General features: G+C 41.6%; 1 long non-coding RNA gene across 3 annotated transcripts in view; it reads right to left on the bottom strand.

The window, feature by feature from the left end:
- Positions 1 to 4,981, bottom strand: part of LOC114146581 (uncharacterized) — a 49,215-nt gene extending 44,234 nt beyond the window's left edge. The window contains exons 1-3 of one of the 3 annotated variants that reach the window (XR_003595919.1): positions 4,437 to 4,972; positions 4,236 to 4,348; positions 4,058 to 4,162 (exon numbers count right to left, since the gene is read on the bottom strand). This is a non-coding gene — a long non-coding RNA (uncharacterized LOC114146581). Of the gene's footprint in view, positions 1 to 4,057; positions 4,349 to 4,436 lie in introns of all 3 variants that reach the window. The other 2 variants (XR_003595918.1, XR_003595917.1) reach the window with 2 other exon arrangements.
- Positions 4,982 to 14,863: the final 9,882 nt, after the last annotated feature.

Genomic DNA, 14,863 nt, shown 5'->3' with positions numbered 1-14,863 from the left:
TGGTGACCTATCATTCACGCCCTATTTGTAAGACAATGTTCCAAAAAAAATTGTTGCGTTTACACAACAGAGGAATGAAAACGCAGCTAGTACTGCAAAACGCTGTAGTGTGGCATGCCAGGCTGGCGGGAGGCAGTGAGACCTTATGATGACACAACGCAGGGGTTAAGCACAGGCTTGTAAGTCCAGAACAAAAGGAAGACAAGTTCTGAGGTGCACATATGATCTGCCGATGTAATCAGAGTCTTAGCTGACCCCATCATTGTTCTGACAGAACATGGAGGTCTGCCATTGTTGTACGCGGGTGAAAAACCGGGTGTCGCAGGTTCGAGATTGACTGAGATTTGCGTTTACATGAACACGAGTCACAGTGTGATTCTAAAAGGTTTCACTCTTAAACCCGTTGTCAAACTTTTGCAAATGCTATTATCCCATGTCAACATGAAGAAGTCAAAGTGCAACATAATATTCTCGCTTTACTGTCCTGGCCTTGTTGTGTAAACGGGCCTTTAAAATCCCAATAAAACTGGAGTTTGTGGCTGCAACATGACAAAATGTGGGACTGTTCAAGGAGAGTGAAAACATATTCTAGGCACTGTACTCTATGTGTGCTGGTCACCTGCTAATGGCTAGTTGGGGAGGTATTTGTGTTGTAGAAACTGAACAGGTCCTTTAAGTGGGGTTGAGTGAGCAGCAGAGTCACACACACACAAACACACACGCACGCACCCACGTAGCAGCCAAGTCCAAGTCAAACCCGAGCCAAGACTCTGTGTTTAGAACAAGAAAAACACTTTGTTTACGCTGTAGGGCCCTTCACTGCTCAACCAGCGAAAGAGGGAAATCAACTCATCCCTGGTTCCCTAGTCACCGTTGCGTTGTCAACAGATGAAGTCAGCATCTCACACCCAGCAGATGGGGTGTGCAGAACAGCGGCCTACTTTACCAAATGGACTTTGTTCCCCCCCATCCTCTAATCAATGCTCATCATCTGCAAGACGAAGTTGTAATTGGAAGGTTAGGCAAGAGAGTGCTCAGAGTAAATCTGTGATTATTTGAGGCGACTGTTTGCTCTCATGCAGGTTTTAACTTATTGAGGCATTTCAGGGAAGGAAAAATTATATGCAAGTACGCGTTATTTATTGTCTGAAAGGAGACAGATTTTCTTGGAGACAATCCTGCAGGGTTTTTGCCGCAAATCTATGCCAGGGATGTTCAATATCAGATGCAGCTTATTTAAAAAAAATAAATAAAAAACTGCATTGCTTTGGTTAGATCAGAGCATCCAGATGATAAGGACACACCCACCCAAAACGCCCTCAAATCAGATGAACAAATAGCTCAGGCTCCAGAGGGAAAGCATACACACACACACAATCTATTTATTTTATTTTTTTTTTTATCATTTATCCTTTAAGTTGTCTGTTTTTTTGTCCATATAATTCCTTTATTCTTCACACCCAAATCAAGAGGCTCTGTGCGCCGCAGATAAATAGGAATTCCAAACTCCAAAGGTTCATTTGTCATGGTGTGAATTCCAAGAGTAGAATCTAGAAATAGCTCGACTGTTCAAGCGCGTTGTTGCCTGGGGCTTGGTGGCATGTAGGAGGCTTTGGTGATATTTGCCTTTTGCATATTTTCTAGTAGGGGGCTTTTTTGGAAGGCAGATATGCACTTTTCCTATTGCAAACATGGAAAGGGGGGGAGGTGGATTTTTTTTGTGCACGCGTTCTGAGCTGCACGTTGTAGGAGGCTATGCCCATTATTTTGGTATGACATTACAGTTTTAATTGAATTGAATACAATTTATTCTTAAGAAAACTTTTAATTAAGTGCCATATGGACAGATTGTGGAGTGGTGGCCTCCATGATATTCCCTTGGGGACATTTGCTGCATAATTAAGGATATGAACTGCAATGCCATGGTGAGATTTAATGGAAACTTGCAGTCTAAATAGACGACGTTAGAAAGCCATTATTACCAGCCAGCGAGAGCTACGAATGGTTCTCAAGGGACTCGAGGCGTGTGGAGTGGAACCCTGGGAATAGGAAACCACTGAGACTATGAAGGGAAGTGGGAAAGTAAGCAGAGAGGAAGCAAAGCATTTAACTTTCTGAATTCAGACGGAAATGTAGTAACAGGTCTCCAGATATGGTATAAATCTGGCCATGTTCTCAGACTAGAGGAGATATGCTGTCTTCTGCGCAACTGAGAACAGGTCGTGAGATTAACAGCAGAGGGAAATTCAGATATCCTTGTCCCCAGAAACACTTTCTAACTTTTTCCGGGAAGACCTTTGAGGCCAGAAGAGTCCCAGAAAGTCCCTTTGACAAGTTATGGGATGATTATGGAGACAGTGGTAGGCGTTTGTCCCACAATCAATGGTATAGCTGGTTTGTTTCCCGCTCCGTCCGCTTAAATCATCATGTCTTTCAAGATACTTCACCCGTCTTGCCTGCTGGTGGTGGGCAGAGGACCCGGTGGCTTTGCAGCCTCAGCTCTGTGGCTACTATCCAGTAGCTTGCCACCATCAGTGTGTGAATGTGTGCATGAAAGGGTGAAAAACTGAATGTAGTGTGAAGCGCTTTGGTGTCCTCTGGACTTGATAAAGCGCTATATACAGCGCTATACAAGTACACCCTCAACTGACTGCTTTCGATGCAAAGAAGGAGCAGTTCTGCTTCAGTCGGCTCATCCTATCTTTAAGGCTAAGCATGGCCAGAAAAAGTTCATTTAAAACCATTATTAAGTAATGGTTTTAAATATATGCATAAAAAAATAACAGAACTTCAGACCTATGTCGCCACAGAAACGTACGAACCTCATCCAGCCAACTGGCGATAAATTTGAAGTTATTCATAATAGGTACATAAAATGTCAACTAACTAGCAAGGGTGTCCTAGCAGTGAGTTACCAGTGGCCTCAAAAGTTCCATGAGAACAAAAAAATAAATGCAGTTTATATCTATAATCTATACATAAGATTAAATAGTCCTGTCAAGAAAAAAATTTAAACCTGTGATTAAATTAAAGCCAATTTACTTTCTTTTTAAAAATGGATTTAAGACGTTTCAGTCTTAATTTTAGAAACCTTAATTTAAAATGTTAAGGACACATTGTAGTGTTTTAGTATTCCAGTCCTCAATGGAAATTTATGCTGGACACAGATGAGCCATTATTTATACTTCTTTGCATCTCTGTGATGACTTTAGAGCTCACAGAAGATAATATTTTCATCTCTCATTCACAGATTGTCTTGATCCAAGTTTCTTGTGCCTGTCCAATCAAATAAACAATAAAAAATTAATTCATGATATATTTGATTTTGTGCCGCTTTATTTGTACACCATCATAGAGAGGTAAGTACGATTGAAGCAATTTTGACTGCAATTACTGCAAAGGCCCCAACAACACCATGAACTACAACACAACAGCAAAGAGTCACAACAGCAAAGAGTCACAACAGCAAAGAGTCACAAGGCAACAAAAAAAGCCAACACACATCAAACAGCCACAACAAGCCAGCAAAACCCACAAAACACCTGCAAAAAACCCACAAACGGCAGAAAAGAGCCACAACAAAACAGCAAATAGCTAAAAGGCAACGGGAAAAAAAAATACACAGCACTCCAACAGCAAACAGACAACTGACTAATTCCATTTTGTTGACCCTTCTGGGACACCGTAAATAGAGTAATAAAAGCAATTTTAAAATGAGAAAAATAAAGCAAATTGCAGTAAGGTTTTTTTTTTAACCACAAGGTTATTTCAAAATATCTCAGTCTTGCTTCACTCAGAACTTTAAGCTTACTTCAATAACACTAAGATTTACATAAAACAGCAATTATACCCGGTCAGTTTCCCTCCCTCAATAACTACAGCATTTTTTAAATAGAACATTGCTAATAAAAATTCACATGTGAATCTAATTTCACACATGCACAACCTTTTGAAGAACAAATGGCTAAAACTCAATCCCAAATCAAAATCAGCGCTGTTTGACTTCTCGACACACATTAGCCCCGACGTCGCAGGCCAGATTTAGTACCGTACTCACCTTAGCTGCGGTGAAATGTCCATGACCTTGAGTGACGCCTCCCAACCACGTGGAGCAGGCGGAGTCCGGCGGCACATGTCGCTGTATCCCGCGTCGTCAGAGGACCTAGTAGCACGGAGAGCTAGCTGGTTTCTCCGGCGGACTGTCTTCCACAAAAGCAGCAAAGTCTACTACTCACATGAAGCCCAGCTTTATCCAGCGTTGCCAGTCGAGTTACCATGGTTTCCCCTGGTTACCTGGAGCGCTATCACGTGCAGTTGCCGTCTCGCCCATTACCTCAGTCTGGCGAAGCTACGCAGGACATGAAAGAGATTCTTCAAATCCCGCTGTTTTATGTACAACAACCAGAAACATAGACGTGCCTTAAAGTATCACTGACCTTATGTTCAGTCTCTTTTTTTCCCCTCCATTTGTAGCGTGCTACTCGCAGCCTAGCGTCTAGTTCGGCGTTTCTGTTTTTCACGTTCTTCCTGACGTGGTTTCCGTGCGTCATCCGTTCAGCCAATCAGAAGTCATGTTGTTAGATAATTCAGTTACGCATCTCAACACTTTGAGAAAATGGAGGGATGTTGGTTTTTATTATGGAATACATTTTCACAGTCCCATGGAATATTGACGGAGCCCTAAAGCAATCTGTACAGCTCATAACACTTCTGCTTCTTACATGTATTTTATTTATTTTATGTATTTTGTTAACCAGTTCCATACTATTCTCTATGTTTTATGCTCACTAATGCATCTATTTTGATTCAACCTGAACGTAGACTGGTGAGAATTGATCATAATTTACTCTCTCTGCAAAAAATAAAAAATAAAAAACATACCTAGCAAACTATACCAACACAAATGAGAAGCCCTCTACAGGACAGATCATAAATATATAATCTAAACATCACCAACTACATCAACCTTGAGGAAAGTTCAAAAACTTGTTGGATATACATATGCTAACTGATGTGATCAGTGACATGGCTAACAAACTGTTATTTCTTTCTACATGTTAAATCAAACACTGTAGCAGCGTCCTCACTAATGTGTGGTCGTGTTGCACTGTTTGTGAAACATTCTATTAAGATAGTTGATCAAAAATGCAAGTTGTCTTTGTCACCATTGTTAGTGTTATGTATGAGCTAGTCTTGCTGGTCTTCAGGTCCTGGTTGGTGAGAAAATCTTTTGACTTTTTTTTGTGTGAACAATTCAAGTTGATTTCTGTTGGAATCATAATTATAATTATCTAAAAAGAAATATATATATATTTTTTTCCTTCTTCTTCAGCTCATCCTATTGGAGTAATGATAATCAAGGTTGTGTTTTGCTACCTCAGCAAGCCCAACTGAAAATACTGAATAATTTAATTGAAATAACAGAGGGACATGAAAGTCCCACAGTGTGGGGAAGCGAGAAGAACTGTATAAATATCCATGTGTTCAACAAGAGAAGGAATATTCTGAAGGAAAAAAAGTTCTTTTGGATTTCCTCCAGGCTCTATGAATCAGTGGCTTCCTTTATCTATGTCTACAAGGACTACTAACAATCCACGGGCGACACCTTGTACCTCGCTCTTATTTATTGTTTTGTCTCAATGGCCAGAGCTACTGTAAGAAACTGTCCAAAGCGGCTCGGAGCTCAATGGAGCCGCGTTTTGTGAGGAGACCCCCTTCAATTGTTGCCAAGCACTAATAACTATTTGACGAGAACACAGCAGGCTGAGGCGGCCGAAGTCAAGGTGAGCTATTTGCTGTGAACAACAGTAAAATAGAAAATTCCTCTGTTGTAAGCTCTTAGCAAGCAAGCAAACAAAACAAAGGGAGGGGGGGGGACAACGAATAAAGCAAAGATGTAAAAAGCTGACTGCATCAAAGAATGCTGGAAAGAGGGAGAAAAGACAAATTAAGAGGAAGGAATGTAAAAGAGGCTGTTGAGAAAGCAGAGGAGAGGGTAAACATAGAGACTGGATAACAAGAAAAAAACAAAGGTGAGAGAAGAAGGAAAATCAAAAGGTGCATGGGTGTGTGTGTGTGTGTGTGTGTGTGTGTGTGTGTGTGTGTGTGTGTGTGTGTAAGAAGAAACAATGAGCAGAGAGAAATAAAAGGAAGTAAAGGCACAGTTAGCCGCCCGGAGAACAGAACAAACTCATTTACAGAGCGGTGCCAGACTTGAAAACAATTATCTGCCATCTTCGTTTCCTCTGTGGAAGAGTAGCCTGTTTTGCGGGGCTCTTTGTTTTTCTCAAGGACATATTCATTATTTCAGACGAGACCCATTTGAGTCTAAATAAAGACTTTCTCTCCTCCCTGTCAGATTCAGTGGGGCTGTGATGTTGCATCTGAGGGGACGTGAAAACACGTTTGAAAAGGAGGCTGATGAAAGCGCTCCCATGCCAGTAATGCATGTTCATTAAGTTGAGATTCGCTTTTATTTCCGCTTTCTCCACATATTGGGTGCTAACATCTTTGTTTTTATTTATTTATTTATTTATTTTTATTCATTCATTTTAATTTTTTTGTTGGCGGGGCACATTGTACCGCACAAATCGTCTGGGAATACTTAAGCTGTCGATGACATCTCCTCCTTCGTTTGTCGCCCTCTACATTAGATGTAAACAAATTTATTGGCGATCCAGGCAAAAATGTGCAAAAAGCCTTGAAAGGAATTCATTTGTAATTGCAATCATATTAGCTCTCTCGGGGGGAAAAAAGAGCAAAAAATCTAATTTATAATTTAATTGTAAATTATGTGCTACAGTAAGTTTCTTCGATGACATTTCACCAAGCTGGAGAATACAGAGAGAGAGAGGGATCTTAGACCAGTTCATCCAAAGTCCTGGATCCTCTCTCATGCTCTCTTCTCTTCAGCTTGGCCCACAGGTTGATTTAGGACGGTCATCAAAGATGGCTGATTTTGGATTGTCAGCCATTTCTGTCTTGGTTTGGTCTTTCCAAATCAATGTAAGACAAGTTTTAATAAGAAATGTATCCTCCGTTTTCTATTGAAAGATGCATTGATGACAAATTTTTCAGATTACGCCCTAGTGTCTAAAGTATTAGGTTGTACATTTTAATCGTTGAATTGAGATGTTGGAATGACTTTCAAGACCATAAATGCACAAAATACAGAAGGACTCAAGTGAGTTCCAAAGTGATACAGCGATAAGACGCCACAACCGTAACCCCAACTGGGAAGTTTGCTTGTTGACAACAATTATTCCACAATCAACTGTGGCATTATAACAAAATGGAAGTGAATGGGAAGTATGGCAATTTAGAAGAAGAAGTAGTAGGCAATTGTAAAATAACAGACCGAGTCAGTGGATACAAATAGACTACGAAGATGTCAACAACGTTCTGCTGAGTGGAGACACCCAAACTTCATGTGGCCTTCATATTAGATAAAGAACAACGGATCGATCCTTTGCAATAGTTCACTTAATCACGCGAGGCGCCAGGACGGGAGTGTTGAACGACTGAGATTGTTTTCCCAAGTTGTTTTTGCCAGTTTAGCCATGACTTCTACTTGGTCAAGTCAAGCTAATTTGACTTTGGAAGTAGCACACCTAGTTGAGATCCATAGACAACGATATTTACAAAAGCTGGGAAGATATAGTAGCTTAGAAATAGTTAGCTTAGAAACCGACCCGTACCTTCTCCCTTTTGATGTGCTGATTTGATCAAATTGCCGGCTCTTACCTTGTAAAAACCGTTTGCTACAAATCCGCGTATATACCAAGAGTTGCCGGTCCTTGTGATTGACAGCTGCTGTCCATCACCACCATTTTGTTCCTCATTAAAAATTGCACATTAAAATGACACATTTGTTTTTCGTCCTTGACTATTTGTGCAGCTGACTGCGGAGTACCCTGTGACCGCTTTTAAAGTGAGGTTAGGCTTAGGTTTCTTTGACAAGCTTTACAGCGGCGCGTCGGTTGCGTTGACGTCCATAATGGCAGAGTGCGCCGCTTTCTGAAGAGAGTGACGTCAATAGAGAACTTCATGGAATGGGTTTTCATGGCTGAGCAGCAGAATTTTGTGCAATGTAAATTGCAAATGTAAAGCATGATATCAAGTGATTTTAAGGTAGTGGAGATATGTTCTCTGCAGAGGCAAATAAGCCTGTCTGTGTGGCAATTCCAAGGACAAGTCCGGGCTTACCTGACTGTTTTCCAGCAGTTGGGTTCAGCCCCTTAATTTCTAGTGAAAGGAACTCATAAAGTTCGACATATCAAGACATTTTGCACAAGTTTGTGTTCCCAACTTTGCGTGAATAGTTCGAGGATGGACCCTTTCACACGAGGCAAGGTCTTTAAAGTCAGGAATGAACAAGCTTGGTGTGTAGGAATCTGTCTGGCCTGCAAACAGTCATGACCTCAAATTGATAGAACATATTCGGGATGAATCATTGCGGGGGTTCTTGGAGAATGGTCGAAAATGTCCATGAGCACACTCTTAAAACCTTGTGGAAAGTCTTCAAAGAAGAGTTGAATCTATTGTACTGTAGCTGCAGAAGTTGGCCCGTCATCATCAAGTGGATTAAGAACTGGATTTCACCCAAACTCATATGTGTGTGAACGCAAACAAGCCAATGCTTTTGGTAATAGCTTGAATTTCAGAGGATTTACAATGCCATGTAAATCTTACGCCAGGTTTATGTTGGATCATTGTTGGCCATCTTGTACAAAATCGTTTAGGGAAATCAGAAGGTCTCTGAACTTTCATTTCAGACTTTAATTTTAATAATGAGAGCATTAACAATCACAACCTGCTCTCCACTCAGTTTGAGACTGATCTCTCTGTCCAAGGTTTCTGCTGCACCTTCCGTCACTCGGCGTGAAAAGAGTCACTGTCATGTCTTCACGTCGTGTTTATGTTGTGTGACATGTTAAGGTCCAATATGATATTTCAAACTGTGCACTTTGTGGCCTATGGAACAGATGTAGGCCCAAAGCATCACAGAACCTCCACCCCATTGAAGTAAAAAAAAAAAAAGTTATCTCAGTGAATAAAAGTCAAATTAAAGTTTTTACTTGTTATTTTTTTTCAATACGAGATTATATAGCTGCAATAAAAGCTGAAATAATTTCAAGGCTTCCCCCTTTTTTTGCACATCTTTACCAGAGGTGCCCAGTAAATTGTCTGTATTTGACCAGGCCGTCTGGAAACAGGCCGTACCCACCTGTGTGATTGAACTGAAAGGGGTGGTGGAAAGCCGGCTGTAATCACATCCAGACACAAGACACCTCTGACAAACAGTAAACAAGAAGCAAGAAGTCTTTTATGACTCACACACAACACACACACACACACACATTCCCAGGAAGTGCTAATCCTCTCCGGATGAGAAGATTTTGACATAGCAAGAAAATAACTTGATGCTTGTGTGTTCGCAGCCTCCCCGTTCCCACCTCGGGGTCACGACGCCGAGCGCGGACGCAATCAGACTGAGACGCGGCGAGGTTGGCACGGAGAACTGACCCGAGCCCGTTCGGGGTCCCGTCTTACCTGCTTCGGGAGGCCGCCGCGTCTTCGCTCGAAGGACCCCTGTGTTGTGTGGAAATGAAAGGAGGAGGTTATGGATACAAACACACGAATGCACGTGCGCACACAAACACAACACACTTCAAACGGCCTTCAAGAGTCCTGCATTCCACATTTAATTGGAAGCAAAAAAAATGTAATAAATAAAAAAAATAAAAATCACAGTGCAGCACCTTCCAAAGTAAACTTCTCACAACAGCGAGCCAGCCAATCGCACGGGGAGGCCAGGTCTCAGGGGCCCCGCCCTCGAGAAATACGCACAGATAGCCTATTGTTGGTAATGGAACAGCTCTCTCTCTTTCTCACACACACACACACACACACACAAATTCAGTGTATTTCCTGTTAAACGAGCTGTGAACATGTTTTGTAATTAAACTGGTTCTTCGGGTGCTGCTGGTGTTTTCACAACCAATTTTTCCCCCCCCTTAATGCCATCATGAATAAGATCTCCTCATTCATCTCCATCAGGACGCTTTGCTTAAGAAACAAATGTAGTTCTTAATTTGCACATATTAAAATTAAACCGAGGTTAGCACACTCGTAAGAGGAATTTGACAACTTCAATCTGGGCCCGTGTGACTGCGATGTGTGTCAGGAGGGAGAGGAACAAGGAGCAAAGCAAATAAAATATGAATTATTCAATGAATTTATGTCAATACTTTAGGAAAATTGTATTGAATGTATGGAATTAACTAGAAAGGAATAAGAAAATGCATTTTTTTTTTCAAAAGTATTAATAGAAATTCCAGGTATTAACAATATGTATTATATAACAATAATACTTTTCCATAATATAATATAATATAATATAATATAATATAATATAATATAATATAATATAATATAATATAATATAATATATATGTGAAGACTATCTTGCACAGAAATGAAGAGAAATTGACGCCTGTTGCTGTTCGAATTAGGCTGCCACGTTTTCCCATAATTTAGGGTATTTGTTTTTGTTGCGGCCCTCCTAATGTTTTAAAGCATGATTTAAACTCTCACTCTCTAAAATAAATAAATGTGTCTGAATCCAATCTGGATTAAAACATTAGAACTGTGAGTATTTATCCCCCGAAATCCACTGCAGAATTTTTAAGAGGATGTGAGCTCCTGTTTTTATTTAACGCAACCGCACACACACCCACACACACACACGTTCAGACACAAGCGCGAGCGCACCGCAACACACTCACACACACTCAGGGGAGGGGACATCTGTGCTGAACGCTGACCAAAATCCATGGTGACTTTGCTCACAATACAATTTTGTTGGGAGTGTTAGAATTTGTTTCAAGTTGATGGCACAGCCTCCATTTTGAGTTGACTTTGATATCATTCTGCGAACAGTGAAATGTCTGGATAAGTGTTGCGTTTAGGCCAGCCATCTGTACCATCTCCAACTCCAAAGCAGTTAGAGGCAGAGAACCCTCGAATTAAAAGCAGGAGAGGTGGGGGGGGGGCTGGATGCTGCGCTTACAATGGTTCACTGCTGGCATCTACTGGAGAACGAGGGGAGTCCATGGGACACTCCAAGCCTCGCCGAGGCATTTCTCCATCCAGATAGACGGACAACTCCAGAGACGAGGCGCCTCGGACAAAACCACGAACATAACAGGGATGTGACTTCCACCGACTCGGAATGTTATTTCAAAAAATCAAAAGGCATTTCACGTCAAAAGAGTTTGCATAAATAACCATGTCTAAGTACACCCATGTGGAAAGCATGTTGATGTTGTGATGCTAATTTAACGTCAGGTCCTTTGAAAAGAACAACAAATTACCTTCATAGAAGTTAACATGGTCTAATCTAATCTGATCTCTACCTGTATGTTTTTAGGATGTAACACAGTTAATGAAATAGTGAAATAAGAGCATGAATGCTTGCTTTATGAACACATCCAATCACACCCAAATGGCGATTGCTGGAAAGTCCTTGGTATTGGTCAATTTTACGATTGACCAATCAGCTTTCATAAAAGAAGTGCACAAATATGCTTGTTCTGCCAAAAACCAATGCAGATGCTTGCAAGATTTTGAAGCCTTCGCTGTTCTTGTCTACTTCACACATTTGTTGTTGTTTTCTGGGAGCAGTCAGACATTCTCACCGTGAGAAATCGATCGGAAATTCCGACTTCTTGGTCAGAAACATCAACTGGAACGCCCCCAGACGTCAGACTTCGCACTTGGAAAGTGGTAGAAACTCCAACTCACCCCATATTCTTAAGGCCAGCTACGTGTTTCAATATGGCTACTCCTCACATTTACAGGGTCAAGGTACACCACATTTCAACCAATAAAAGACAAAGACCAAATAGCATTCAACTGTTGGCAGGAAAATACAAAAAAAATTAGACTAGAATTCACCAAAATGCATGTTGACAAGACCCGAGGTTTCTTCACTATCTGATGAGCTGATGGGAAGAAGCTGAAACCTTTTTGGCCTGTCGTTTAATCTCTTTGTTAATCAAAGGAAAAAGGAAGCTTTTACAGAAAAGAATGCGTAAAAAAAAAAGATAGGAGTTGTCTTGTTATTGGGCTACTTCACAGCATCTAACATTGAATATTTCCGGGGCATAACAAAGTCTCAAGACTACCAAGGCATTCTGGAGCAAATCATACTCCCCAATGCCAGAAAACTCAGCATCGGTTGCAGGTTACGGGTAAAGAAATCATTGGGCTATTCTTTAATGGCCATCCAAAGGCATATACAAACAGATCTGTAATTATCCTTTAAACATGAGACAGCTTGAACACTTTGCTGAGCAGGATTGTGTCAAACGGCCTGTTGCACCACTTACCTTCATTTTCAAAGTCATGTGCTACTTTGTGATGGTCTGTCACAAAGAAAAGCTGATTTTGTTGCACCACAAAACACGGGGAAACTTCAAATTGTTCATCTGCCCAAGAACTTGGAGTGAAAGCCACCGGAACTTTATTACTTCTCCTTCTTCATTTTTATGAGTTTGCGCTGTTTACATCCATGTGTGACTTGGGAAATCACTCCTCGGTGGGACGAAGCATGGGAAACGGCGAGAGAATAAACGTCGTCTTTTAACGGAGAACAATCCTTCTCTAATTCTTGTAATTGTTGCCTCATAATGTGACACATTCATACCAGTGTGATGCATTCAGCCCGGAGTCTGCTTAGGATGCGGCGGATCGAGTTGGAGAGTTCATCGGTTTACAATGAGGAACAATGAAATCCCCGGATCTGTTTCAGAAACGCTGCTCGCTTGTGATGCATACAAGTTCCACAATGAGATCCTGCGTTGTTGATAATATTGAAAGCGATCGAGAAGGCCCAAACCAGACACTAGACAAAGGGGATTGTCTTGATTATTTGTCTGTGATGGCTTCGAGGATAAGAATGACTGAGATTAAGGCCTGCTGAGAGAGGAAAAAAAGGGAAAGAGGGGGCGAGGAGAAGTAGAGAATGGGTATGAGTAGACTGGAGTAGCGCTCTGTGATAACTGCCAGCCAACAGCCTGTTTGATCCTGAGGGATGGCATGGAGGATGTAAGGCGTTTGAAGCTGACAATCCCTTTGTGATGATAACACATGTTTTTTAGCGCGCTCGCTGATCCTCCCTTTCCCATTGTATTGCGGGTAGCAGACGGCAGCTGCCTGGGCATTGTAGCGCTGCCGCTAATCTGAGACAATATCTTTAGGCCCGGCGCAGTTCTAAAGCAGCTGTCGGCATTGTGGGAAGCACTCCTAATCTGCTTCAGTATCTTTTAGCCCCTCGTTTAGCTCTTTGATCCTCTCCCATTATGCTCCCCTCGCCGCTCACGACGAGCGGCTGAGCCTGGCAAAGCTGTGCTGGAATGTTGGATCTGCGGGGAGAAAGGGAACGAGAGGGGGGGAAACCCGCGCAGAGCTCCCCGTCAGAGGCTCGTCTGAAAAGTGATGTCTCGCACTGCGCTTCCGCGTGCGGCCCTTTGACAGCCCTCACCGAACAATGAGGGAGATGGTAAGGACTGCTTGTTCTCCAGGCTTTCATCTAGAGGTTTTGGTCTAAAGCTGCAGTTTGATTCCTTTATGGGGTAGTTTGGTGTTTTGAAAGTGAGATTCTGTTGGTGTACTACAGAAGTCCCCTGTTTTGGCCTTTTATTAACACTCTTTTATATATTCTAGTACCCGTATGACAACATGAAGTAGGCCAGAAGAACTTATGTTGAACCATCCCTGAAATCTGTCAGTCTGGAGAGAGTTAAAGATATTTCTAAGGTTTTGGGAGTCCTGCAAACCACTGTTAGAATCATAATCCTTTAATGGGGGGACACAAAGAACAGCGGTGAACCTTACCCAGATTGACTGGTCAACCAAAAATGGCATTCATGGAAGAATTTCAAGGAAAAAAATCATTGCTGACCAAAAAGAACAATAAGGCATGTAACACAATTGGAAAAAATAAAAAATCTTGATGATCCTCTAGATCATAGGACCTCAAATCGAGGTTTCAAGAGCCAATGTCCTGCAGTACTCTTGGGAACTTGACTGCATACTGAGGAGGTAATTCAACCATTTGACTCCAGCATGTTGGACCAGGGACACACCAAAAAGTTGCAGAACTGGATTTTAGTTCTGGGAAAATATACCCTGAGCTAAAGAGACAAACTTTGAACTTCTTGGAAGGTGTCCATCCCTAACCTGGCTATTGCCCTTACTGCACAATTCCACTTGATTCTAATCTCTCTTCATCGTCCCATCTGGGCTTTATCCCACTAAGGTGGATTTTCTCCGGTTGAATTTCAACCAGGCCAAACAGCAGACAGAAGGAGAAGCTGTGAACAATGACATAGATTTTTTTTTTTTTTTTTAGAATCGCAGTCCGCCTGTAGTTTTAGCAATGGCAGCAGATAAAGTGAACAAAGCCATTAAATGCGTGTTGGCCATGTTTCCAAATATTCCGTCAACATTAACACCCAGCTGGTTCGGTTTTGCACGTCTGCCTTCGTAGTGGAGGACGGTTGTTTGCAGTTCAGGCAATTTCTGGTAAGTTTCATAGCATCAAATTGCCTCATTGCATATGTCATAGGTAAACATGATTCACTCAGTAACATTTCGGACTTCAATAGAGTCCATGCCTCCAGCAAGCAATCATAACCAAGAGTCCAGACTCTGTCTAGAACAAAGGGCTGGTGTTTACCAGTCTAGTCCATCCCATTAAACCGGGTGTAAAACAAGCAGCATTTCAGAAAATCAGTGACTGCTGAAAATATAAATTTTGTTTTATCTTTAGCAGAAACTTTTCAAGCAGAATGCCTGG

This window comes from Xiphophorus couchianus, chromosome 6 (assembly GCF_001444195.1).
Source record: "Xiphophorus couchianus chromosome 6, X_couchianus-1.0, whole genome shotgun sequence".
NCBI lineage: Eukaryota > Metazoa > Chordata > Actinopteri > Cyprinodontiformes > Poeciliidae > Xiphophorus > Xiphophorus couchianus.
This window is presented reverse-complemented; position numbering and strand designations above follow the sequence as displayed.